Below are 27,617 nucleotides of genomic sequence, written 5' to 3' on the forward strand. Positions count from 1 at the left end.
TTGAAAGTCTCACAATAGAAATTTGTGTGGAAAAAAAGAAAAATCTCATTGTGAGTTGCATATACAGAACACCAGGATCTGATATTGATATATTTAAAAACTGGATGGAGGAACACTTTTCTAAAACAAGCCATAAAGTTATGTTTGTCTGTGGTGACTTAAATATTGACTTACTAAATCCCAATAATAATATAAAGACAGAACAATTCATCAACACGCTGTACAGCATTGGTCTACATCCCAAAATCACCAAACCAAGATGGATAACTTCTCATAGTGCTACATTAATTGACAATATATTTACAAATGACATTGATAATGATACAGTAAGCGGGCTATTAATAAATGACATCAGCGACCACCTTCCAGTTTTTACGGTATACAAGAGCAACTACACAAAAAAACAGCAGGACAATAAACCACATTACAGACGGGTTAGGACGGACGAGGCCATGATTGCTTTAAAAAATGATCGATTAGCTCAGAACTGGGAATCAGTGCATAATGAAGTGGATACTGACAAAGCTTATGATGAATTTTTAAGAATATTCAAACAGTTATATGATAAAAATTGTCCAATTAAACGTTACTACAGAAAACAAAAGTATAGAGATAAGCAGTGGATCACCAAGGGTTTACAGAATACCTGCAATAAAAAATACACTATACAGAGAATTTGTTAAACATAGAACCAAAGAAGCAGAAGATAAGTATAAGATATACAAAAACAAGTTAACCAACATCATGAGAATCTGTAAGAGGGATTATTATAATACACTACTAGACAAGAATAAGAAGGATATCAAGGGAATATGGAATATATTAAATGGCATAATTAGAAATGGCTCAAAACAATCTAAATATCCAAGCTACTTTATTGATAATGATAGGGAGATCAATAACATGGATGAGGTGGTCAACAACTTCAATCACTTTTTTGTAAATGTAGGACCCAATTTAGCTAAAAAAAAATCCAGCTCCAGTGAACAACAATAGTGATACTCTTATAGCAATAAACCCAAGTTCAATGTATCTCAAACCGGTAGAAGAAAAAGAGATTATAGACATTGTCAAGAAATGCAAAAATAAAGTATCCACTGATTATAATGACACTGATACCAAACTAGTCAGAATGGTAATAGACGGGATATCCAAACCACTAAACCACATTTTCAATTTGTCTTTCCAAACTGGTCAATTTCCTGACAGCATGAAAATAGCCAAAGTCATCCCATTGTACAAAACTGGAGATAAGCACATCTTCACAAACTACAGGCCTGTTTCTCTTCTCCCACAATTTTCAAAAATTCTAGAAAAACTCTTCAACAACAGATTAGACAGTTTCATAGATACACACAAATTACTCTCGGACAGTCAGTATGGATTCAGGTCAAACCGGTCAACTTCTCTAGCTCTAACAGAATTCATTGAAGAAATCACAAACACCATTGACAATAAGAAATATGTGTTCATTGATTTAAAAAAAAACATTTGACACCATAAATCATGAAATACTTATCAATAAATTGGAACATTATGGGATTAGGGGTGTGGTATCAGAGTGGGTCAGAAACTATTTAAAAAACAGAAAACAGTTTGTGAAGATGGGGGAATCTCAGTCATCGTGTTTGGACATTGTGTGTGGTGTACCTGAGGGATCAGTGCTAGGACCAAAACTATTCATCATATACATAAATGACATATGCAGGACATCACAGCTATTGAAATTTATATTGTTTGCTGATGACACAAATATACTGGGGTGTGGTGAGAATTTGCAGCAACTTTTGGACTTAATCACATTAGAACTAAGCAAAATAAAAATATGGTTTGACATAAACAAGCTTTCACTAAACTTGAGTAAAACAAAAATAATGGTATTTGGAAACAGAAAAATCAACAATCAAGCACGGGTGCATATAGAGGGTGTTAGTATAGAAAGGGTACACAAAATCAAATTCCTTGGGGTGATTATAGATGATAAAATTTGCTGGAAACCTCACATCAAACATATCCACACTAAACTGTCTAGAAGCATCTCAGTCCTAGGCAAGGCAAAGCACTTTCTGAACCACAGGTCACTCCACATTCTGTACTGCTCACTAGTATTACCGTATTTGAATTATTGCACAGAGGTTGGGGAAACTCATACATAAGTTCTTTACAGCCACTCAGCCACCTCAGTCTACAAAAACGAGCTATTAGAATAATTCACAATGTCGGATTTCGGGAACACACCAATTCATTATTCATAAAATCTAAAATAATTAAACTTTATGACATGGTGCAATATCAAACAGCAGTATTCATGTATAAAGCAAGAAATAATCTTCTACCACATAACATACAGGAAATATTTCAGGAAAGAGAGGGTGGGTATAATTTAAGGGGGGGGGTTAAACTTCAAAACTCCATAGTCTCACCTGCTGGGGTGAGACTATGGAACAGTCTGAATGTGGAGTTACAACAGTGTCCAAACATGAATCACTTTAAAAACAGGTATAAACACATGGTTTTCACTAAATACAGGGAGGAGGGATTACAACAGTCATAATTAATATGTTATATGTAAGTGAGTGTATCTATATGTTGTTTTCGTTGTTACTGTTGTTGTCGTATGTCGTTGTCATTATTGTAGTCGTTATTGTTGTTGTTGTTTGTTGTTGTTTCTTGTTCTTGTTGTTATTATTAGCATTACTATTGTTGTTGTTATTACAGTATTATTATTATTATTATTGATATGAATATTGAGTGAACAAGGGGTAGGACCAGATAAGTTTATACTTCTTCCTACTCCTTTTGAACATGTAAATGAGATGTGAATATATTGTTTTCTTCTCTTTCTAATTGTTTTAATCAATTGCTTATTTTTATTTAATTTTTTTTTTACATGTTCAAATAAATAAATAAATAAAAATAAATAAAATAAAAATAAAAAAATATCAAAATAAAAAAAGGGATTGAGACCTTCTATTTCTGACCTGCACACTAAATGAAATATTTGAAAAAGAAGTCAATCTGTTTTTTTGTTGGACATTGAAAAACAAATAATGAAATAACAAATAGTTTTTCCATTTTATTTTTTTTTTTAGTTCTTAATTGAAATTCAAATGAACAAACGGTACACGGATCAGTTTAGAAAAAAATATTCTTTGGTTTTTGGTTTGTTTGACCTATCCACCACTTCTCCTACCTGCCCTATAATGACTTTCAGCTCCTTATATTTCCTCGTTACTAGCAGTGTTTCAAACTGATGCCTCCAGTGGCATATCATAACACTGCAAAAGGTGCTGTCCGGCCTTGTTACCAACTGATGCTGCCCGTCACAAACAGATGGCTTATGGCGTCAGTGTCTGATGTCGAAATCACTTACAAAGAGATTAAAGATTAAAGTTCCACTGATTGTCACACACCTGAGTGTGTGAAATTTGTTCCCTGTGTTTGACCCATTCCCTGAGGGGGCGGTGAGCAGCGGTGGTGCGTGATCTAACCCCCCAATTCCAACCCCTGATGCTGAGTGCCAAGCAGAGAGGCAATGGGTCCCATTTTTATGGTCTTTAGTATGACCCGGCCGGGGATTGAGCCCACGACCTCCCAGTCTCAGGGCGGACACTCTACCACTAGGCCACTGAGCTGGCACTATTTGATGACTGCGGAATGAGAATAGGCTGAATAAAACAATGTTGTACCTGGGGTAGCCAGGTACAACCTAAAAATGTCTATGCATCTGAATAAGTTGCAAACATGTGCTATGCTAGGTAGTGCTATATGCTTGCTAGATACATGTCTGCTGAAGAACAAACACTGATATTGGAACACTTGCAATGGACATTGAAACTGACACTGAGCTGCATCATATCATAAACAAAACACAGCCAGATTCAATGGATGTAAGAACACAAGAGCCTTTATTCAGTGTTGCATCTATAGACTTTGCTAAGCCTCTGAACAACCACCAGTGAGTGAGGACTCTTTTGGATCCTTGAAGTGCCTCACATTTAAAAAAGACTGGACGGCAGCACAATAAAGATGATTGTGACTTAGAAAACTACCATTAGTAACTGTCTTTTGTTTGCTTTATCGTTGAACACAAATGAAACTGGAAGCTAATCTCACATTATTTTAGACATATTAATTGGGTTACACCAAAAGCCTGATGAAATTTCATTTACCACTTCTCCATGGGGAAGCATCTGCCAGCCCAAAGCCCTTTTTCATCAACTTCCGTCTCACATAATAGGCTAAATGGTACAGAGATGAAAATCTCTAATCATGCTTAGAGTCAAGGGCATATTCTGCACATTCAACCATCCACAGGGCTTTGAAGGTCAAGTTCAAGGTACATCAGTATATTATGATAATGAGGCTGGCTCTACATTGTGAGAATGTCAAACAGTGATTTAATTTGCCTTGACAGTTAAATTGTGTCTTGTTTCTCACTTGCTGTTAACCTTGGCTCTGTGCTGGCAGCCTCCTGTCTGCTTCAGCCCTGTTTCTATATAAAGGTCAGCCTGCCTCTCATGTTGAGGATGTCTATGGGGGCACAGGGCACTGTTTAAGACATTAAGTATGCAACTGGGTGTGTGAGCGCCTCCTGCTAATATTTCTCTGCCGGGGGGGGGGGGCATATGGAGGGGGTATTGAAAATATTTCTCAATACTCATCTGTGTGAAGGAGTGAACATCCAACGTCAGAGTTAATTACTAACGAGCAGAACCTTAGGGCCGGGCTCCACCGGCTGCAAACGTAAGCGTCACATCAGCGTAGCATCGCGGCATATTCATTTGGGCTCCACTGACTAAGCGACACGTAGAGAAGCCAGTGGGGTTGTTTACCGTTTGCTGAGCCGAGAGGCTGCATGAAATGTTAAAGCATTTTCCACCTAAGTTATTACATATATTTGAGTTATCTACAAGTTTACTGTACTGTTTGTCACCTACTCGCTTTCAAATGTCCGCCACAGACATTTACACAATGTCATGGATAAACATGGGTAAATGCATGAAAAAAAATCATCACATATCACCTCTGATAATGGTTTATTCATTTAAAAACACATTATGCTCGTTTAGCACACTATTTCATGTAGTTTTTATCTGCTGGAGGGTCGCGTAGGGGAGCGTAGCCCGACAAAAATATAAGAGCCGCGTAAAATAGAGAGTTGTCACACGACAGACGGTGGTTGTCGCGCCGCTCCCGTTGCCGGTGCAGCCGCTGTAATTGATTAACGGGGGGGTGAGCTGCTACGGGACTTGCGCTGCAGTTAACACTACTAACAGCATGAGATAATGTCTCTGCACATGTTGAGCTTCCAGCTATGTTAATACAGACACAGGCTAATATAACATGATGAGTTAGAGTTGTTCGGACCAGTTTTGGACTTGTTTGCCCACATATTTGTACCGAGAGGTCTTACTTTCGTCTTTGGATCCGTTCTGCTACTACGTCTGCTTCTTCTTCTTCTTCTTCTGGCGGACCAGGTGCGTTAAGTGCGTCTTTACAATGCATACCGCCACCTATTGCACCGAAATTGTAATGACAAGCTACATTCACAGATAGTGAGTCCCATTATAATGTGTTTATGAGCGAGGTCGAAAAAAAAAATCTATATGTGGCAGAGATAATTTATTCGTCGCGCACCGCCACAGATAAATGAATGTATGGGAAACACTGGCATTCAGACGGCAACAGATGATACACTTGGCTAGCACTCTCCTGATGGCTGAACTCACACCAGCTATCCAGTGTCTCTCTCTCAGCTTAGACAGCATATGGTTATGGCCACCATGTCCCACTTCCCGATGTACATGTCTAAGTAAGAACGCTGAGATGTGGAGATCTTTTGTTAGGATTATAGGATGTTTCTCTTCCACAGGCATAGACGATCTACTGAGCCGACCACCAACTCTCAGGATTCCATCTTGCAGCTGTGGACAGAGCTTATGGAGGTGACTGGACCTTTTAACAGGCTGTCCTTTCCCCAGACTGGTTAGCTCATCAGGAAATCTCTTTCCCTGGCAGAACTTGATGATAGCTAGCTCAGCCTGGTCCAGGTCTTTCACTGTGAGGCTCCTGTGCACCGCTGTCCTCATCTTTCATCTGCCTTTCCATAGATGATTCCTGTTGTTTCTTGTTGATGTTAGACTGCGCAAAGGTCAGATGTAATTGTCTTCCCTTCTTTACACAGGACATGAGCCAGCTTTTAACCCTATGGGCCCTAGGCCTGTTTCTGGGGTATTTTTTACTGCTTTTACTGTTAAGCTCATATCACAGTCATGATAAAGGCTACATACACATCTGGGCTATCCAGATTGGCCATCATTCCATGTCCTTCTATGTGCCTGTATTTTCTATTATTTTTTATATCAATGAAAAAAACAAATCTGTGTTACTAAATTCTTGCATTTTTACATGTATCTCACCATAGCAAGTTGGATGTTGACATATTCTGCCATATATGAAGAGGGGAGACTCTCTGGAATCTGGCAATATAAGAACCATGATGGTGGGACATTCTGTCACTTCACAGTTGTCCAAAACATGTGGTTTGTGCCAGGCGGACATGATTGCCAGTATTTTTTCATTATTGCAAGAAATTCCATTGACTCATTCACAAGTCAAAAAATGTGTTTTATCTGAAAGAAACATGCAATATTTACATTTAAGATAATAGAAAAAGAGTCAACCAAGTGCAATGATGTCCTCCAAGATAATATTTGCCACTTTGTTTGCTCCGTGCTGGTCTTGTCATACAAAGTTTGACGAGTGTCAACTGGACAATATGGAGATATTTGCATGTTGAAAGCTGGACTACAAATGTGGATAGACAGGGAGAAACACACGCACACACAAGCCTAAGACGTGGTAAGATACGATATTCCTCACTATATGAAGTGACTGATAACAAGATCTGTATCATGGATTATAAAGAAATTCGTCAGGTTTTTATTTTGTGGGCAATTGATCTGTATTTACAACGTGATGGGATGACAGTATCACTGGAAAGCTCTGGTCCTACGCTTTCACGTGATATGCATCGCATTTCTGTGCGAGCCTGCGTTTGCGAGTAATCCATCCAAGAGTAATGTGTGTGCAAAGCTGTATGAAAGCTCTGTTATACATAATTTTAGTGTAACTTTTTCATTTTTTTCCGCTGTGAAAACATTGGACTACCGACAAGTGCGTGGTCTTGTCGGAAAGCTACGGTTCCGCTTCTGGCTATGACACACGGTCGCGGAGAAAATCCATAGAGAAGAACAGGTGTGACGCACAATGCATTGTTTGGGCCCATAGGGTTAATCCTCAAGAGCCACGCCACTGATTTCTTTAGACTTGTCCAAGAGGAAAAGTACTCGATCAGACGGGTTACAGGTTCTTCCCTGGCCTGGACAACATTCACTGCAACTCTTCTGACTTCAGGGTCGCCAAGTGAAAGGTAATTGAGGTCTTCCTGGTCAACAAGAAAGTTAGGCCCTGACACCCATGTAGCATCTGCGATGAACGCATCAACTTTCACACGTCTGGAGGCTCTATCTGTTCGATTGCTGCTGGTGTCCACGTACCTCCATTGAGCAGAACAGGAAACCTGGAGAATTTGTGAGACCCGGTTTGCAACAAAGACTTTAAACCATGAAGTCTCAATCCTAATGTATTTCAGAACAGATGTGCTGTCTGTCCAGAACACCGAGTCCAAAAGATCCATCTGTAACTCTTTCCTCCACAGCATGTCAATGCGGCTGGCCATAGTTGCAACAATAAGCTCTATCCTGGTGATTCTAACACATTTCAAAGGAGCTACTCGAGCCTTTCCCATCACAAAAGCACTTTGTACTTCCGAGTTCTTGGTTTTCAACAGCAGGTAAGTCACTGTTCCATATCCATGTTCGCTGGCATCACAGAAATGATGTAACTGGGCTGAAGTAACTTCTCCAAAGCCTGGTGGCTTAATAAATCTTTCCAACAGATGCAGCTGCTGCAGCCACTCCAACCATTCTTTAGAGACTGACTCAGGCACAGTATCATATCAGCCTATCCCTCTCCTGCACAGGTCTCTCAGGATCTTCTTTGCTGTTAAAACTACAGGGCTCAGAATTCCAAGGAGATCGTAGATGGAGCTGACAGTCGAGAGGATTCCTCTTCTGGTAAGTGGTCTATCTTTAAGTACCATTTTGAACTTAAAGGAGTCCAATTTAATGTTCCATTCCACACCCAGCACTCTCTCTACAGGTAGCGAGTCCAGCTCCATGTCCAATCCTTCAATGCCTTTTGCTCTGTGATTCTCTGGGATGACTTCCAGCACTCCAGACCTGTAACTCAACCAGTTTGTAAGAGAAAATCCACCCTTGGGACACAAAGAGACCAGGTTCCTGTAAGCAACACTGCTTCCTTCTCTGTGGCCACCAACACGAGGCAATCATCTACATAAAAGCAGCGCAATAGTTTGTCCACTGTTTCCTTACGGTAGCGATGCCCATGGTCCTCTGCACACTTTCTGAGAGCGAAATTAGCACAACTGGGAGATGATGTTGCCCCAAACAAATGCACCTTCATCCGATGCTCAGCAGGTAGTTGCTGCATATCCCCCTTTGGCCACCAGAGGAACCTGAGGAGGTCTCTGTCGTCAGGAGGGACCTGGACCTGGTGGAACATGGATTCAATGTCAGCCATGATCACAATTGGTTCCTTCCTAAATCGGGTCACCACTCCAATCAGAGAGGTGGTAAGATCAGGGCCCTGTAGAAGTTAAGCAGTCAGTGATGTTCCTTGATATCTTGCTCCACAGTCAAACACAACTCTGATCTTTCTTTTGGTGGTGATGGTAAACTCTTTGGTGTGATATGTACCATACTTTTCCATCGCCATGGTCCAGTTCCTCTTCGGGCACCTTCTCAGCATAGCCTTTAGCCAGAAGGTCATTTATAAAGGTGTTATATTCAGTATGAAACGTTGAGTCCTTCTTAAACCTTCTTTTCAAATAACACAAGCATTTCTCAACAATTCTCTTGTTATTTGGCATGCTGATGTCAATGTTCCTTAAAGGTAATGCAATCTGGTAATGCCCCTCCACCTGTTTTGCTGAGTTGGTGACAAACTCCAGGACCCTTTGATCTTCCCTTGACATTCCTGGTTGCTCATCAATGCTGCTTTCAGGGAAGTCATTCTTAAACTGTTGCTACCAGAGGTCCTCTAGGTTTACAACTGAAACTCTGTTGACAGTTATTTGTGGATGCCCCCAGTTAACAGTCTCTCCACTGTCTCCTGTCAGTGGACCATTAACAGTCCAGCCCAGCAAGGTTCAGATGACATATGGTTCATCATTCACACTACATACCACTTCCAGTGGTTCCAGTGCTTTGATGTCACCATTGTTTAATATCTCTTTCAGTTGGAATATTTCCTCTGTGCACGGGTATGGACTCTTGCGTGTAAGCTCTTGTAAGCTCGAGAAAATTGTCCCCCTCCATTGCGTCAACCTCAAGTCCTGACACGATGTTGCTGCTTACAACTTTCTCCTGGGCCATGGTTCGAAGGAGAATGCACCCCTTTCTCCCTGTGAGGTGGAGCTTGTGCATTAAGCTCTCAGTGCAAAACACTGCAGTACTCCCCTGGTCTAAGGAAGTGTAAGTGAAGACAGTTTTGGTTCCTTTGTTAGATTTAACCTGGACCGGAACGATGGGCAGTTTGCAGTCCTGGTCTCCAGCCCCTGTAAGACCACTTGACACCAGTGTGTTGTCAACATGCAACTATGGGCTCCTCTCCGTCTGCTCAGAATCATTAATGGGTTCCTTGTGAAGTATAGTGGGATGTTTAAGGCTGCACAATGAGCAGGAAATCCTTTTCTGGCAATCTTTACTGATGTGCCCTGTGCACGAGCAGCCAAAATAGATGCCATTTTCCTTTAAGAAGCCTATCTTCCTCTCATGAGGCATTCTTCCCATCTGTACACATACATCTAATGCGTGTCCCCCTACACAGCAGATGCATGCTTTCCTTCCCGTTTGTTTAATTTTCTTTTCTTTCCTAGCAGTCAGAGCTACAGGCTACAATGAGGCTAAAAACAGAGTTCATATGACGTTTTTCGAAACAACTTTTTATGTCGCAGCTGCAGCACACTTGGATCACTATGGTTGAGCAGTATGGAGATACTCTGTGGATTCAATTTTGTGTTCTTGGACGTTAGTCTGGGGCGCCGTCTGCCATTAGGTGTGCTAGCCGCTCCCCCCCGCTGATCTCCGCAAGGGATGTGAGGACACTAAAACTTCATCAGGGCCTCCATCGGCATATGGGTGAGTAGATAATGGCTGAATTTTCATTTTTGGGTGCACTATCCCTTTAACCCTATGGGCCCGAACGACGCATAGTACGTCCAAATTCACACCCGTTCTTCTCTGTGGATTTTCTCCGCAACCGTTTGTCATAGCGAGAAGCCACGCATATCACATGAAACAGCGGAATTGTTGCTTTCCGAGAAGACCAAGCACTCGGTAGTCCAATGTTTTCACAGCGAAAAAAAATGATAAAGTTACACTAAAATTATGTATAACAGAGCTTTCATACAGCTTTGCACACACATTACTCTTGGAAGGATTACTTGCGAATGCAGGGTCGCACAGAAATGCCACACATATCACATGAAAGCGGAGGAGCAGAGCTTTCCAGGGATGCCACACACATCATTGTGCTGTCATCCCATCACGCTATAAATACAGATCAAGTGTCTACAAAATAAAAACCTGACAAATTTCTTTACAATCCATTATACAGATCTTGTTATCAGTCACTTCATATAGTGAGGAATATCGTATCTTACCACGTCTTAGGCTTGCGTGTGTTTCTCCCTGTCTATCCACATTTGTAGTCCGGCTTTCAAGATGCAAATATCTCCATATTGTCCAGTTGACACTCCATCAAACCTTGCATGACAAGACAAGCGCACTTCACCTTTACGCACCCAGACAATTGTAGCCTAATTATGCATGCCTGACAGGGCCGTAGTCACCATATACATTGAGGGGGACATGTGTCCCCCACCAAGGCCCAAAATGTCCCCCCGATATATAACTGAAACTGAAAAACAAATATTATCTTGGAGGGCATCATTGCACTTGGTTGACTCTTTTTCTATTATCTTAGATGTAAAAATTGCATGTTTCTTTCAGATAAAACACATTTTTGACTTGTGAATGAGTCAATGGAATTTCTTGCAATAATGAAAAAATACTGGCAATCATGTCCGCCTGGCACAAACCACATGTTTTGGACAACTGTGAAGTGACAGAATGTCCCACCATCATGGTTCTTATATTGCCAGATTCCAGAGAGTCTCCCCTCTTCATATATGGCAGAATATGTCATTTTCCAACTTGCTATGGTGAGATACATGTCAAAATGTAAGAATTTAGTCATACGGATTTGTTTTTTTCATTGATATAAAAATTAATATAAAATACAGGCACATAGAAGTCTGGTTAGCCCAGCTTAAAAGTAAAGGCAGTAAAAATACCCCAAAAAGGCCTAGGACCCAAAGGGTTAAAGTATACCTGGGAAATACACTTAAAGTTTACTTAAGTATACTTGAGAAAATGAACTTCAAGTATACTTATTTTTGGTAACTCTTCTCAGCAGCAGAGGGAGGAGCGGAGAGGACAGGAGAACTGATACTGAGTGATGTTTGTGTAGTAACTCACGGGAGGCTTCTTAATGAACATGAGATAGTTTATTTTGTTCCCAACAGGCACAGTGTGCAGCTCGACCACCTCATTTCTCACAGTACACAGCATTGACTGTTTCTTGTTTTCTCTCTGTATTAACTCCCAACAGGTAACAACTGAAATCATCGCACCACCTAGTGGACCTAAGGAGTAACATATATTTCTCTCAATTCACACAGTTACAACATCCCTCCCTCCTTAAGCAGGTTCTCACAGAAACATTATAACTGTTTTTGTTTTTTGTTTTTTCTTTAATGTGCCAGCCAACACTATTAGTGAGTCTGTCTTAGTTCAACTGAAAGTGTTTAAGGTAACTGGACAACTTAGTTTCCCTTTTTGACTGTCTCCTCACTGGAGTTGTATTTGTTACAGTTCTTTGTTCAGTCTCTGAGCCTACAGCTTCAGTAGCTGCTGGCTCCTCCAACTTGTCACCACTGAGTACCACCTCCTCAGCTTTCAGCCATGCTTCGTTTTTTGTGTCGGCCTGACTCAACTGAGTAGAGGCAGCTTGTTGGTTCTTGTTGCATTTTTCTTGTCTCTGGTGTTGAGTGTGAATCTGGTCCACATATCTCCTCACTACTCTCCCATCACCCAGCATCACTTTGTATGACACTGGTCCTGTCACCAACTCAACGATTTCCGGGATCCACTTGGGTCCTAGACTGAAGTTCTGGGTCAACATTGAGTCTCCTGTTTTGAACCAGCATCCTTTTGCCTTTTTGTTGTGCTATTTTATTTGTCTTTCTTGTTTTTCCTTCACTTTCCTGCTTAGGTCTGGGTGGATTGAATCCAGGGTGCAACGTAGCTTCCTCCCGAGAAGCAACTCTGCTGGGGATAGACCTGTTGTAGTGTGAGGACTCACTCTGTAGCTAAATAACACTCTGGCTACCTTAGCTGTCAGCGTGCCCTCTGGACATTTTTTCATCATTCTCTTGAATGTTTGTACCCCTCTCTCTGCTAACCTGTTACTGGCGGCATGGTAGGGTGCAGAGGTCACATGACGGATTCCATTTTTGCTCAGGAAGTCTTTGAACTCTGTGCTGGTGAAACAAGTGCCATTATCAGACGCCCACAACTCAGGCAGTCCATGGTTACTGAAATTGGTACGCAGGCACTCAATTGTGGTGGCTGAAGTGGCAGACTTCACTGGATACACGTCCATCCATTTTGAATGTACATCAATGAGCACAAAAAAAACATTTTTTCCATAAGTGGTCCGGCATAATCCACATGGATACGGCTCCAAGGCTTGTCAGGCCAGTCCCAGGGGTGTAATGGAGCTGGTGCAGGGATGTTGCGGTGCTCTTGACATGTTGTACAGCCCTTTACAGTATCGTCAACCTCTTTGTCCAACTTTGGCCACCTTACATAACTCCTAGCCAGTGCCTTCGTTCTGAACACTCCTGGGTGGCACTGATGAAGCTGTCTCATTTTCAACATTTTCTCGGCCTGGTTCTGGCACAATCACTCTTGAGCCCCATAACACACACCCATTCTGGATACCGAGTTCAGGGAGGAGTTTGCCCCCTATGAGGTGAGGAATCACCTCATAGGGGGCAAACTCCTCCCCTTTAAGTTTAGATGACCAGCCATTGCGTACTCTCTCCCGCACTGTTGAGAATACTGGGTCTTTGTCTGTCCATGCTTCCACTTGATCAGCTGTCACCAGTGTGATGTCTGAGCTCTCCAGCATGAGAACCCTCTCTTCCAGCCTCTCCAATTCAGCTTTCTCTGGTAAAGGAAGGCAGCTCAAGGCATCTGCATTGCAGTGGTACTTCCCTTCTTTATACACTATTGTGTATTCGTAGGCTCTCAAAGTTACTGCCCACCTTTGGACTCTGGGTGAGACCATTTGTGGTACGGCTTGCATCTCACTGAAAAGTGACAACAAGGGCTTGTGATCTGTCACTATAGTGAATTTCCGTCCGTAAATGTATTTGTGGAAATGTTTTATTCCAAACATCACTGCCAGTCCTTCCTTATCCAGTTGTGAATAGTTCTTCTCGGCAGCATTTAATGTTAGTGAGGTGAATCCTATGGGTCTCTCAGTTCCATCTGGCATGTGATGTGACAGCACGGCACCTACTCCATATAGTGATGCGTCACATGACAGCACAATGCCCTTCTCTGGGTTGTAATGCACAAGCACTTCAGCAGACTGCATCATTTCTTTCGATTTGTCAAAGGCAGCTTGATGTGCCTCTCCCCACTGCCACTTTGTCTCTTTTTGTAGCAGTTTGTGCACTGGGGCAAGAACAGTTGACAGATTTGGCAGGAACTTGTTATAATGGTTTAACAGTCCTAGGTATGCCTTCAACTCTGTCACATTTGAAGGTGTGGGTGCCTCCTGGATCGCTTGCACCTTCTCATGGACTGAGTGCAGTCCTGTTGCATCCACTTTATGACCCAGGAGCATCACTTCCTCATTCATGAATAAGCACTTGGCCCTCTTGACCCTGAGACAGGCTTCCTGTTGCCGTTTCAGCACCATGGCCAGAGTCTGCAGGTGCTCTTGGTCGTCATTCCCCATCAGGAAGATGTCATTGAGGAAGATGGCCACACGAGGGATGCCCTGCAGCAGTCCCTCCATGGTCCGTTGGAATATCGCTGGGCTTGATGAAACGCCAAAAGGTAGCACTCTGTACGTGAACAAACCTTTATGAGTATTTATGGTCACATACTTCTTTGCTTCCTCGTCCAAGGGAATCTGGTGATAGGCATGACTCAGATCTAATTTCGTGAACTTCTGTCCACCTGAAAGCGTGGCAAACAGGTCCTCAATTCTGGGAATTGGGTACTGTACCAGTTTTGAGATCTGATTTACAGTTAATTTGTAATCTCTGCACAGTCTTGCTGTGTCATTGGGTTTTAACATAGGGACCACAGGTGCTGCCCACTCAGCATGTTTTACTGGTTCAATAATCTTGTGGGTGAGGGGACAATTGAGTTCAGCCTCAATTCTTTCTCTCATGCCGTATGGGACAGGCCTGGCTTTAAAAAACCTGGGGGCTGCTTCCTTGTCCACATATATTTTCGCTGGGGGGCCTTTGAATATCCAGAGTTTGTCTTTGAAGACCTCCCCATACTCCCCCAGTACCTCCTCCAAGGTCTCTTCCTGGACATGGTGGACCTGGGGTGCTGGTCCCCACTGTAACCCTAGCCTCCTAATCCAGTACCTGCCTACCAGACTGGGGCCTGAACCTGCTACAACTACCACAGGTAAGTCTTGCACTAGCCCTTTATGCTGCACCTTAACCACAGCTGCTCCCAAGACTTTTACTCTGCCCTGTGTATGTTCTTAGTGGGTCCATGTCATTGGTCCGACAGCCCATTGGTTCGACATCCCATTAGTCCGACTGTCCGCGGTGCTGAACGGCTCGCGGCGGGCGTATGGTGCACCGCGACCGACTCTGGGTCAGCTGGGAAAGGCTTGAGGCGGAGCAGGCTCACGGCTTATGTGTTTGTCACTTTCTTTTTCATTTTAACCCATACCATGATCTTTTCCTGACCCTAACCAAGTGTTTTTTGTGCCTAAACCTAACCAGACCTTAACCACAGGGCATCATGATGATTTCGAAATGGACTTCGGAACAATGGGTTTAATATGGTCGGAACAATGGGATGTCAAACCAATGGGCTGTCGGACCAATGGGCAGTTCCCGTTCTTAGTCTCACTCTACATGGGCGTAGCTTTGGTGCCTCTTTTCCCCCTAAAGTTTTGAACACTGAGTAGTTCATTACTGTTACCCCACAACCTGAGTCAAATCTCAAACTGTGTGTCTATCTAATTAACTGTCAATGTCTCTACAAATGGCTCTTCTGCTGGTACGTCAAGTTCATCTATTTTGTACAGTGTGAACATGACTTCATCTGTATCAATGCCACCTTTTTCATCCTCCCCCTGGCTGACATAATTTGCTCCCTGAGTTCTCCCCTGCTTGCCTGCCTGTACTCCCCCCCTTTTAGCCTTTGAATCTCCCACTGAGCCTTTGGACCTACACACTTTCTTAATGTGGCCAACTTTACCACACTTGTGACAGGTTTCTTTAATGAAGAAAAAGTCTGATGAAGAGCCTGACGCTCGAAACGTTACTTACCTGAATAAATTACGACTGAGCATTGGAGCCCTGCAGTGTGCAAGCTGTTTGATTTTTCTGTTGTTTGCATCGTTTTCGGCTCAGCACCTGCCCTTCTTCCAGTTTGGATGTGCATGTGTTTTTCTTTGTTTAGGTTTCTTTAATGAACCTACAGTTCCCAGCCCTGTGCTGCTCACCGCCTCACCTGTAGCAAGCCTTATGCTGGTGCTGCTGCTTACTGGGGGTCTGCTTTATTGACATTTTGTGCACTGCTTGAGGTGCCCTCATGTGTGAGGGTGCAAACTCAAGCGACTGTAAGCCCTTTACATCCTTTCTGGCTGTCCCACTGGCCTGGGCCAGCTTCAGTGCCTTGTCAAAGGTCAAATCCAGCTTTGACAACAGTTGGCGCTGTATGCAGTCATCTCCGATCCCACAAACAAGTCTGTCACATATCATCTCTGATAACTTGTCTCCGTAGTTGCAGTCTTGAGCTAATTTACTCAGCACAGCAACATATTGATGATGATGATGAGTTTAGTTTATTTCGAAAATGTATGCAAAATAAGACAAAACAAAACAAAACAAACAAACAAAAAATAGAACAAAAGTTCGTATATAGAATGTTACACAAAGCAAGTTGTATTACAAAATTTAAAAATGATCATTTACCATGCACATTCGAAAAGGAGTGAGAAGAAGCAACGCTTATTAAATCTCATCCCTTCTCCATTAATCATCGATATATCGATCATCATGTATCCTGCTTCCTTAATTACATAAACATCAATCCAACATAAAAAAATAAATACATAAATAGATATCTTTATCCATAACATAACTTAAATAATGAATACACTTTATGATAAATATATATTTATATAGATATACATCTGTGAGTAGGTACCACTTGCATAATGTATGATATGTAATAATAATAGTAATAATCATAATATTGATAATATATTTAAGGAAAAAACAAAATATATATATATATATATATATATATATATATATATACACATATAAACACATACATACATATGAAAAATATAAAGTCAAATCAAAATGTAATCTATACGCTATCTATCTTGAGACTTTTGACTGTACATGTTTTATGTGAGGTTTCCAATTAAGATTTTCATCCATTATAACTCCAAGAAATCTGTTCTCAGTAACCCTTTCAATGTCCACCCCATCTATTTGAATTTTTGTTTGTGTAGTTTTTCTGCAATTCCCAAATAACATTATTTTTGTTTTGCTCAGATTTAGTGATAACTTGTTTATGTTAAACCATGACTTTAATTTGCTCATTTCTGAGTTAATTAGTTCTATTAAAGCATTTAAATCATGTCCTGAACAAAAGATATTTGTATCATCTGTGAACAAAACAGTTTTGAAACACTGCATATGTTATTAACATATAAAATGAACAATTGGGGCCCAGCACTGACCCCTGGGGGACACCACAAGCAATGTCCAAACATGCAGAGCAGCTTTCACCTAATTTGACAAACTATTACTCAAGTAACTAATAACCCAGTCCAAAACTACCCCCCTGATACCATAAAGTTCAAGTTTTTTTTATTAATATTTTATGATCTATTGTGTCTAAGGCTTTTTTTAAATCAATGAATAATCCAGCTGCACACTTTTTCTGATCTATGGAGTTTATATGTTCAACTGAATCTAATATTGCGAGTGATGTTGACCTTTTTTCTCTAAATCCATACTGACTGTCTGTGAGTAGTTGGTGTTTATTTATAAATTTTTCAAGTCTATTATTGAAAAGTTTTTGTCAGTGTGAACATGACTTCATCTGTATCAATGCCACCTTTTTCATCCTCCCCCTGGCTGACATAATTTGCTCCCTGAGTTCTCCCCTGCTTGCCTGCCTGTACTCCCCCCCTTTTAGCCTTTGAATCTCCCACTGAGCCTTTGGACCTACACACTTTCTTAATGTGGCCAACTTTACCACACTTGTGACAGGTTTCTTTAATGAAGAAAAAGTCTGATGAAGAGCCTGACGCTCGAAACGTTACTTACCTGAATAAATTACGACTGAGCATTGGAGCCCTGCAGTGTGCAAGCTGTTTGATTTTTCTGTTGTTTGCATCGTTTTCGGCTCAGCACCTGCCCTTCTTCCAGTTTGGATGTGCATGTGTTTTTCTTTGTTTAGGTTTCTTTAATGAACCTACAGTTCCCAGCCCTGTGCTGCTCACCGCCTCACCTGTAGCAAGCCTTATGCTGGTGCTGCTGCTTACTGGGGGTCTGCTTTATTGACATTTTGTGCACTGCTTGAGGTGCCCTCATGTGTGAGGGTGCAAACTCAAGCGACTGTAAGCCCTTTACATCCTTTCTGGCTGTCCCACTGGCCTGGGCCAGCTTCAGTGCCTTGTCAAAGGTCAAATCCAGCTCTGACAACAGTTGGCGCTGTATGCAGTCATCTCCGATCCCACAAACAAGTCTGTCACATATCATCTCTGATAACTTGTCTCCGTAGTTGCAGTCTTGAGCTAATTTACTCAGCACAGCAACATATTGATGATGATGATGAGTTTAGTTTATTTCGAAAATGTATGCAAAATAAGACAAAACAAAACAAAACAAACAAACAAAAAATAGAACAAAAGTTCGTATATAGAATGTTACACAAAGCAAGTTGTATTACAAAATTTAAAAATGATCATTTACCATGCACATTCGAAAAGGAGTGAGAAGAAGCAACGCTTATTAAATCTCATCCCTTCTCCATTAATCATCGATATATCGATCATCATGTATCCTGCTTCCTTAATTACATAAACATCAATCCAACATAAAAAAATAAATACATAAATAGATATCTTTATCCATAACATAACTTAAATAATGAATACACTTTATGATAAATATATATTTATATAGATATACATCTGTGAGTAGGTACCACTTGCATAATGTATGATATGTAATAATAATAGTAATAATCATAATATCTCTATATCTATATATATATATATACACATATAAACACATACATACATATGAAAAATATAAAGTCAAATCAAAATGTAATCTATACGCTATCTATCTTGAGACTTTTGACTGTACATGTTTTATGTGAGGTTTCCAATTAAGATTTTCATCCATTATAACTCCAAGAAATCTGTTCTCAGTAACCCTTTCAATGTCCACCCCATCTATTTGAATTTTTGTTTGTGTAGTTTTTCTGCAATTCCCAAATAACATTATTTTTGTTTTGCTCAGATTTAGTGATAACTTGTTTATGTTAAACCATGACTTTAATTTGCTCATTTCTGAGTTAATTAGTTCTATTAAAGCATTTAAATCATGTCCTGAACAAAAGATATTTGTATCATCTGTGAACAAAACAGTTTTGAAACACTGCATATGTTATTAACATATAAAATGAACAATTGGGGCCCAGCACTGACCCCTGGGGGACACCACAAGCAATGTCCAAACATGCAGAGCAGCTTTCACCTAATTTGACAAACTATTACTCAAGTAACTAATAACCCAGTCCAAAACTACCCCCCTGATACCATAAAGTTCAAGTTTTTTTTATTAATATTTTATGATCTATTGTGTCTAAGGCTTTTTTTTAAATCAATGAATAATCCAGCTGCACACTTTTTCTGATCTATGGAGTTTATATGTTCAACTGAATCTAATATTGCGAGTGATGTTGACCTTTTTTCTCTAAATCCATACTGACTGTCTGTGAGTAGTTGGTGTTTATTTATAAATTTTTCAAGTCTATTATTGAAAAGTTTTTCAAGAATCTTTGAGAACTGTAGGGCGTTGGTGGCTTGGTGGTGGAGCAGGCGCCCCATGTACAAGGCTGTTGCTGCAGTGGCCCGGGTTTGACTCCAGTCTGTGGCCCTTTGCTGCATGTCACTCCCCCTCTCTCTCTCCCCCTTTCCTGTCCTATCAATTAAAGGCCAAAAAGCCCCAAAAAATATCTTTAAAAAAAAAAAAAAAAAAAGAATCTTTGAGAATTGTGGAAGTAATGAGACCGGTCTGTAGTTTGTGAATAAGTGCTTGTTGCCAGATTTGTATAAAGGTATGACTTTTGCTATTTTAATTTTATGAGGAAATGTACCGGTTTGAAATGATAAGTTACAGATATATGGATATAGTGGTTTTGCAATGCCTACAATGACCTTTTTTACTGTTGTCATATCGATATCTTCACAATCAGTAGACCTTTTATTATTACATTTCATGGTTATTGCAATACTTTCCCTTTAGTCTACTGCTGTGAGGAACATTGAGCGCGGATTTCTTTTAATAAACCTTCCCACATCCTCATCTGGTCTGCCTTAATCAGGAATTTTCCTTGCAGGGTCAAGCCCTACATTTACAAAGAAATTATTTATGTTGTTTGCTACCACATCCATATCGTGTTCCTCTTTATCATTGTCAATAAAGTAGCTGGGATAACTTGCCTTTACAGACCCATTTTTTATTATACCATTCAATATATTCCATATTTCTTTAATATTATTTCTATTATTATCTAACATTTTCTTATAATATTCTTTTTTACTGGCTCTTACAATATTAGTTAATCTATTTATATAGTTTATATTTATTATCTGCGTCTTTAGTTTTCTTTCTTCTGAAATCTCTAATGAATTTTTCTTTTTGCATGCATTCAGAATCAGAATCAGAATCAGAAAACCTTTATTGTCCCTTCCAAGAAGCATTGGAAATTCGTCTTTGATGTGCTCACAAATGTACATAGAATTGCGGATGAAATGAATGATTTTTTTTACTAAGTTTGTTATTGCTGGTGGGACCCTGTATCTACGGCCTGAAGGAAGGAGTTGAAATGAGTTGTGGAGCGGATGTGAAGGGTCGTGTATGATGGTGGTGGCTTTCCGTCTGACTGCCTGAGTGTGGAGGTCTGAGAGAGAGGACTGTGTGATGCCTGTTATTTTACTCGCGTGTTTGATGACCTGTGACAGTTTGGATTTGTCCTTTACAGAAAGAAATGTGTACCAGGTTGAGATGTTGTAAGTGAGGACTGATTCAATGAGTGATCTGTAGACAACTGTTAAAATGTCTTTGCTCACATTAAAACCTCAGCAAAAAGAGCCGTTGTTGTGCCTTTAATAGATTTGTTCAGAATGAACAGAGAAGGACAGTGTTCTATCCACCTCAATGCCCAAATACGTGAAGGCCTCCACCTGCTCCACCTCCTGCCCTTTGATCATCAGGTGTCACTCTCCTGCAGCAGCACAGCTCCTTAGTTGTTAAGCTCTAAGAAGATCTCCTCAATAAGAGTAACAATTGAAGCTACCTGCTGGTGATAAGCTGTTAGGCTGTTAGAGTCCGTCAGGTGAGCTACCAAGGCCATGTCATCCGCATATTTGAAAAGTGTCATGTTGTCCATGTTGCAGGTTATTTTGTTTGTGTAGATGGAAAACAGGATGGGAGATAAGACAACAGCCTTGGGGGACCCCTGTGTTTATGACAGTGTTAGTGGATCTTTTGCCATTGACCATTACATGTTGTGATCTGTCCTGTAAAAAGTCTGTGATCCATTTAACCAGTGTTAGGTTGACCTGTAGTTCGGTGAGGCGGTCTGATAAGGTGTTTATGTTGACTATGTTAAAAGCTGAGGAGAAGTCCATAAACAAAATCCTGGAACATGAGTGAGAGTGGTCCATGTTTTTAGTAACAGTGTCCAAAAGTGTCAGGCAGGCGTCTTCCACCCCTCGCTTTGGATTCTTTCCATGTATGAGGAACAAAACCGGAGTCCAAAAGCAGCTGGAAGAGCTGGGTCATGACATCCCCGAGTTGAGTGGCACATTCCCTCAGAATTCGACCGTTTAGGTTGTCTGGGCCTGATGATTTCCTTGGGTTCACTCTGGACAGAAAGTGTGTGTGGGGGGCTTGGGGTGCTGGGGTCTCATCTCTCACCGGGTGCTGTGTGTTATCGAACCTGCTGTAGAATGTGTTTAGCTGCTCTGCAAATGAGGTGGGGTCAGGGCATTTGATATGGGCAGGTTTCTGCTCTCTGCCCGTCATGGCATTGAGCCCTTGCCAGGCCTCCCTGACATTCCCTGTTGTAAATTTCAGCAAGCCTTTTGTAATCCATGGACATTCTGTATGTTGACATTTTTTACTATAATGTTTTATATGACAGTTTTTATTGTATAGTAATGTAAATATTCTAAGAAATTCATTATATGCACTATCTATGACATTTTCCCTGTATATGCCATCCCAGTCCTGTGCTATCAAATCATTCTTAAGAGCTTCTATACATTCTTCAGTTTTCACTCATCTGTACTCTGTTCTCTTTAGTATTATAATTTTTATAATTACCATCATAGACAGTAAATACTGGTAGGTGGTCCCTGATATCATTTATAAGTATCCCACTTACTGTATAGTTATTTATGTCATTGGTGTTTATTGGGGTTTAGTAAATCAATGTTGAAATCCCCACAGACATAAACTGTTTTGTTGTTAACCCTTGTAAATATTACGTCCATCCAGTCTTTAAAAATCTCATTATTAGAGCCAGGGGCTCTATATATACAACTAATGATTACATTTTTAATTTTTTCTTTGCGGATTTGTAACACATTCCAACACATTATCAACCACTGTTGTCATATTGTCTAGCACTCTGAATTTTAGATTTTTGTCCAAATACAAGGCCACTCCTCCACCACCTTTGTTTTTTCTGTTCATATACCTGAGTTCATACCCCTCAAGCTCAAAGTTCGCCCATTTATCCATACTGAACCAGGTTTCAGATATTGAAATTACACTGAATGATTTTGAAAATTGTTGTAAATATTCCTTGACACGATTAAAATTTGTACACAGACTTCTGCCATTTAAATGGATAATTGACAATTTCCTATCTGTATTAATGCTTCCATTGAACTGTTCTGTAGTTAAGTAGCGACAATTGTTTCTGATAGAAAAGAAGAAATTGTTGTCCAGGTCTATTTCGTATTCCAAGTCCTGCGAATTATGATCAGTATACTGAAATGTTTTTAGTTCCAGGTGACTGTGGTCGTTAATCCTATGAGTCACATTATTGTCTCCAATTGTAGACGAATGAGTATTTTCAGTGTGTCAGTTTTTTGAGTAGTTGTTACCTTATGGTGCGTTCAGGCGGGTCACTGATATTTCTCCAGCTCCTCCATACTCCTGACAACCAACACTTTGGCTTCCTCCGGTGTTCCGTTTAATTTTATAAAGATTCTGCAGTTTGCAGTCCAAGTATTTTGGATTTTTTTCTGTTTCTTCTGATATCGTGCTCTCCTGGCAATTTCGGCATTGTTTTTAGTGAGGTGTTCATTGATGAAGACATCGGACCCCCTCAACTTTTTCCCTTGTTTGAGTAGTGCGTTCTTGTGTTTCCTGTTTACGAACCTGATGATGACGGCCGGTTTGTTTGTTGGATTTCTCCTGGGCAGTAGATGGCATGCTTTGATGTTATCGCAGTTCAGGTCTATCCCCTTGGACTGCAGGAAAGCAGCCACCTGTTGCTCTGTGGAGCTAACATCCAGCTCACCTGGCTCACCCTCGGTGTCAGCGGTCAGCGCCCGAGCGTATGACCAGGGTTTTATTTGGAGACCGGTGACAATCACATCATTCAGTCTGGTGTACTGTTCCAGTTCCCGAGACTCTATTCTCCAGGTAGGCGAGCCGTATATCCGTTTCTGCATTCTGTATCCGCAGGGCTCTCACCTCCTCCACCAGGTCAGTAATACTTTTCTGCTGAAGTCTGACAGCAGAAACATCCTCAGCGAGTAATTCAAGCGACTTCTTTATGTCGTCGATTTCCTCGCTTCTTCGACCCCATAACAGGTTACCTGGATACGCAGAATATTTACAGCTATGACAGCTGTTAGCCGATCAGCTGTTAGCCGTTCACCTAGCAGCTAGGTTGCTAGTTGGCAACTAGCTCTGTCACCTTTTTTTTTTTTTCTTAATCAGTCCGTTGTCCACTGTTCAAATCCTTACCAGGCTGGGTCGCACCAGAATTCTAGAGGCCAGTCCAAAGTCCGTGTTCATAATCAGTGGTCGAAAAATCCGGAAAAAATGTCAAAAACAAAGCACCAAACACACGAAGTAACAACAATCGGTCAGACAGGAAGCAGGAAGCATAACATTCACATTTTAAAGTACTTCCAACGTTACTCCATAACTGTTTCTCCAGGCTTCCTGTTTCTGGAATTAAACTTGAAGCGCTGCACAATATCCCTGGGTTTGGGGTTGAAATGGTCCTTTAATAATTTGACAAGTTCATCAAATGTCTTGTCTCCTGGCCTGGCGGGGCTGACTAGGTTCCTCATGAGGCTGTAAGTCTGACTGCCCACTGAACTGAGCAATATAGCTTTCTGTCGACTGGCATCGTCGATCTCATTAGCTTCAAAAAAGTGGTGGAGCACTTCACAATATTCCTCCCACGTCTAGGTTTGGCTATTAAAAGGGGCAGTGCTTCCTACCATAGCCGCCACCATGCTTTTGCTCCACAGAAAATTCCGGTTTGTTATGCTAACTTAGCAGCTTAGCAGAGAATCTTACTCATTCGTCTGCATTCCCAGGAGGCATCCACTGTAACTTTATCCTTGTCGCCATTTATGTAGTAACTCACGGGAGGCTTCTTAATGAACATGAGATAGTTTATTTTGTTCCCAGCAGGCACAGTGTGCAGCTCGACCACCTCATTTCTCACAGTACACAGCATTGATTGTTTCTTGTTTTCTCTCTGTGTTAACTCCCAACAGGTAACAACTGAAATCATTGTGCCACCTAGTGGACCTAAGGAGTAACATATTCACACAGTTAAAACAGTCTGTGTTCTTTATTCTTTCTAAACTTTACTCAGTATTGTGATGTCAGGAATATAATTTATTTTTATATATATATATTATTTATTTTTTTTGTTTCCAGTGAGATATTAAGTTTATATTGTGACTTTGCTGTTTTAATATTACTACTGCTGCTCTAGAAACAACATTTAATTAGAAAATATTCAGTTTTATTTATGTTGTGAATTCATTCTTTTAAAAAATAGTTCCTTGTAAATGTTACACTATTAGTTCTCTGAGAATCTTTTTTTCATACTAGCAAAAATTAGTATCATAATGAAAATTCTCCAATCAAATCGATATCGGATTGAATCAAATCAATTCAGGAAATCAGTGGCAATACCCAGCCCTAATAAATATTGCCATGAGTAATGTTGACATTGCAGTTAAGGAGGGGAGGAGGAGGGGTCAAGTTTGAAATTTGTGTTTACAATAACTATGTTTGTGTGTTTTCAGAGTGGCAGTGAGACACACTGAAGACAGGCTGTCCCTTCAGTTTGTCTGCAGAGCAGCACAGTCCTCTACTCTGTAATCTGTTCACGTCCGCATCAGGGAGAAGAGCAAGACTTAAGATTTGACAAGGTATCAGCAGGCCCTACAGCCCGTCCCTGAGCACAGAGTTGACATCGTTGTTGTTTAGACAACATGAAATGTCAGGTCTTCCATAATTCAGTGTAGCGATGCACCATTGTAGTTATAATGCATAGACTTTAGATTGTGATTTTCTCACAATTTGTTAGCACATTTTTTTCTTATTTTATTTATTTTTCTTTAATTAAAGGTCATATGTAAAGCTGTTTCATCAAAACGAATATTTTAAAAAATAAAATACATCCACAGAACGTCTAGAAAGGTGTAGAATAAAAATCTATATTTTCCTGAAATAAATAATAACAGTAGAGAAATAATTGTTTTAGAAATTTTTACGGGCCCAAAATATGTAAATTTTTTGATTTGGTTTCATGGCAACCTGTAGAATTGTGGAGAGTGGAGCAAGAGTGGAGTGAGAGTGGAGCGAGAGTGGAGTGAGAGCGGGCGAGTGTGAGTGCGACACCTACTGGCCTGGAAGTATGAATCCTGTATCTATCTATTTTTTTTATTTGTTTTATTTATTTATTTATTTGACTTTTGCCTTTATCCTAATAGAGACAGTCAAACAGATGACAGGAAAACAAATTATTTGGGCCCAGGGTTACAAATGCTCAACTATTCCTTTGATCATAGATTATGCAGTGTTTCCCACTTGTTTCTACTTAATTCTTCGCCTTACTTTACTGTTTAGCCACTACTACTTCTTCAGTACTTACCTTTAATCTGCTTACCTGTTTTTTCTCTCCACACGCACACCTACACCTCTCTCTTACATTCACACCAGGCCTCACCTGCCACTTTTTTAATCTTTCACTGTTCTAATCTCTTCACGTTCTTCATGAACAGGATGTTTTATAAAATTGCCCAAAAAAGCAAAATAATAATAATAATAATAATAATATTTTTCTTTCACTTTCAATTTTGTTTACAGCAGCATTTGAGCCTTGTGAAGGAGGTTTGTTGTTAATGACGTCACCAATTAAAACTACTGAAACCAATGTGGTACTGAATGACATCAACCTTAAACAGGCTGGCTGGCCCCATTCAAATTTTTTTGCCAAGATATTAGCTAACAAATAGGCAGCAGTGTCTAAAAGTTGAACATATATGTATAGTGTTACAATACAATCAATGAAAGGGCTAGCATATTAAGAAATTGCTCACCACACACATTGTTTAGTATATCTGTTTTTTGTTTTAGAGGCTGTAAGAAAATGTGGCCTCCAGCCAAGTCTTCTGGATTCCAGAGTGAAGGAGGAGATTAAGGTGTGAGCGCTACCAACGTCTCATTCTCGGAACCCATCGGCTGTATTCGGCATCTGACTTCCGGCAGACGGCGATACAGCCTCTGGGGGCAGACCCCTGATTTTTTGGTATTCCGATTTGAGGAGGCGAATTTCCGTTTCCGACTTCCATTTATATATAAGTAAATATGCTGAACCATTGCGATGGATTCAGAGTTTGCGGTGACGCCAATTATGTTCCGCCTTGTTAGTTAACCGCATGGAGCGTTTAACCTGGCAACAACTGCAGCCGGCTCAAACGTGATTGATCAGTATCACGCGGACTACAAACAGCCTAGCACCGGAAACCAAAGCTCTTTCGCTCTTCTTCCGGAGGCAAGATCTCCGGGGTTTGCCTACAGACTGTATGTATATTGAGACTACCAACGTCTTCTACAATCCACAGAAACCTCAGGGGAAGTCCATTCCCCCCCATCACCACGTCCCCCCTTCGCCACATACCCCCACTTGCCTCATCCCCATCCCCGTCCACACACACACACACACACACACTTATTAGGGATTGAGTAGGCCAATATTTTAAACCCCCAAATGCCTCGTCCCCGTCCCCATCCACACACACACACACACACAAACACACACACACACACACACACACACATTAGGGATTGAGTTGGGCAGTATTTTAAAAGTTTACGCCCAACCCTATTAGGGATGCTTTCAATATCATTTTATCGCCCCAGCATAGTTTCTCTCCTGTGTCACTGTTTTGGCATTTACGTATTTGTTGTATTATCCTGTCATGTTTGTTTTTTAACTGTATAGGTTGCTGGTTTGCTGCTTCATAATAAAAGCTAATGACACAATAACACAGGACTTTCATTGTGAAGAATTTATTGGAAGTTCAGTGTTTGCTAAGCTAAGTTACTCGTCTTTAGTTAGACACACCTTCAAGCAAGTAGGGCTATTGTAATGGAAATGCAAATCCCTGTCGTGCTTGGTCATGCTGAGTCAAACTGAGTCAAGCCAAACTGGCTCACGGATATAGAAAGGGGTAGAACATATATAATAAGGTAATTGTTAGTATATTGATTTATTGTTAAAAGTGATATATAATGCTCATTTTCAGGTTCATTCTTTCACTTT

At 40.7% G+C, this 27,617-nt stretch overlaps 2 long non-coding RNA genes across 2 annotated transcripts in view; one reads left to right on the forward strand and one right to left on the reverse strand.

Annotated features, from left to right (window-relative positions):
• The window catches only part of LOC144458777 (uncharacterized), a 32,013-nt gene extending 8,720 nt beyond the window's left edge, over nucleotides 1-23,293 (reverse strand). The window contains exon 1 of the long non-coding RNA XR_013488164.1: nucleotides 22,915-23,293. This is a non-coding gene — a long non-coding RNA (uncharacterized LOC144458777). The remainder of the gene's footprint in view (nucleotides 1-22,914) is intronic.
• Nucleotides 23,294-23,343: 50 nt separating this feature from the next.
• On the forward strand, nucleotides 23,344-27,324 carry LOC117260952 (uncharacterized). Its single transcript, XR_004501993.2, has 3 exons — nucleotides 23,344-23,458; nucleotides 25,093-25,218; nucleotides 26,429-27,324. It is a non-coding gene; the product is annotated as an uncharacterized LOC117260952 (long non-coding RNA).
• Nucleotides 27,325-27,617: the final 293 nt, after the last annotated feature.

Source organism: Epinephelus lanceolatus, chromosome 2, assembly GCF_041903045.1.
Source record: "Epinephelus lanceolatus isolate andai-2023 chromosome 2, ASM4190304v1, whole genome shotgun sequence".
Classification (NCBI taxonomy): domain Eukaryota; kingdom Metazoa; phylum Chordata; class Actinopteri; order Perciformes; family Serranidae; genus Epinephelus; species Epinephelus lanceolatus.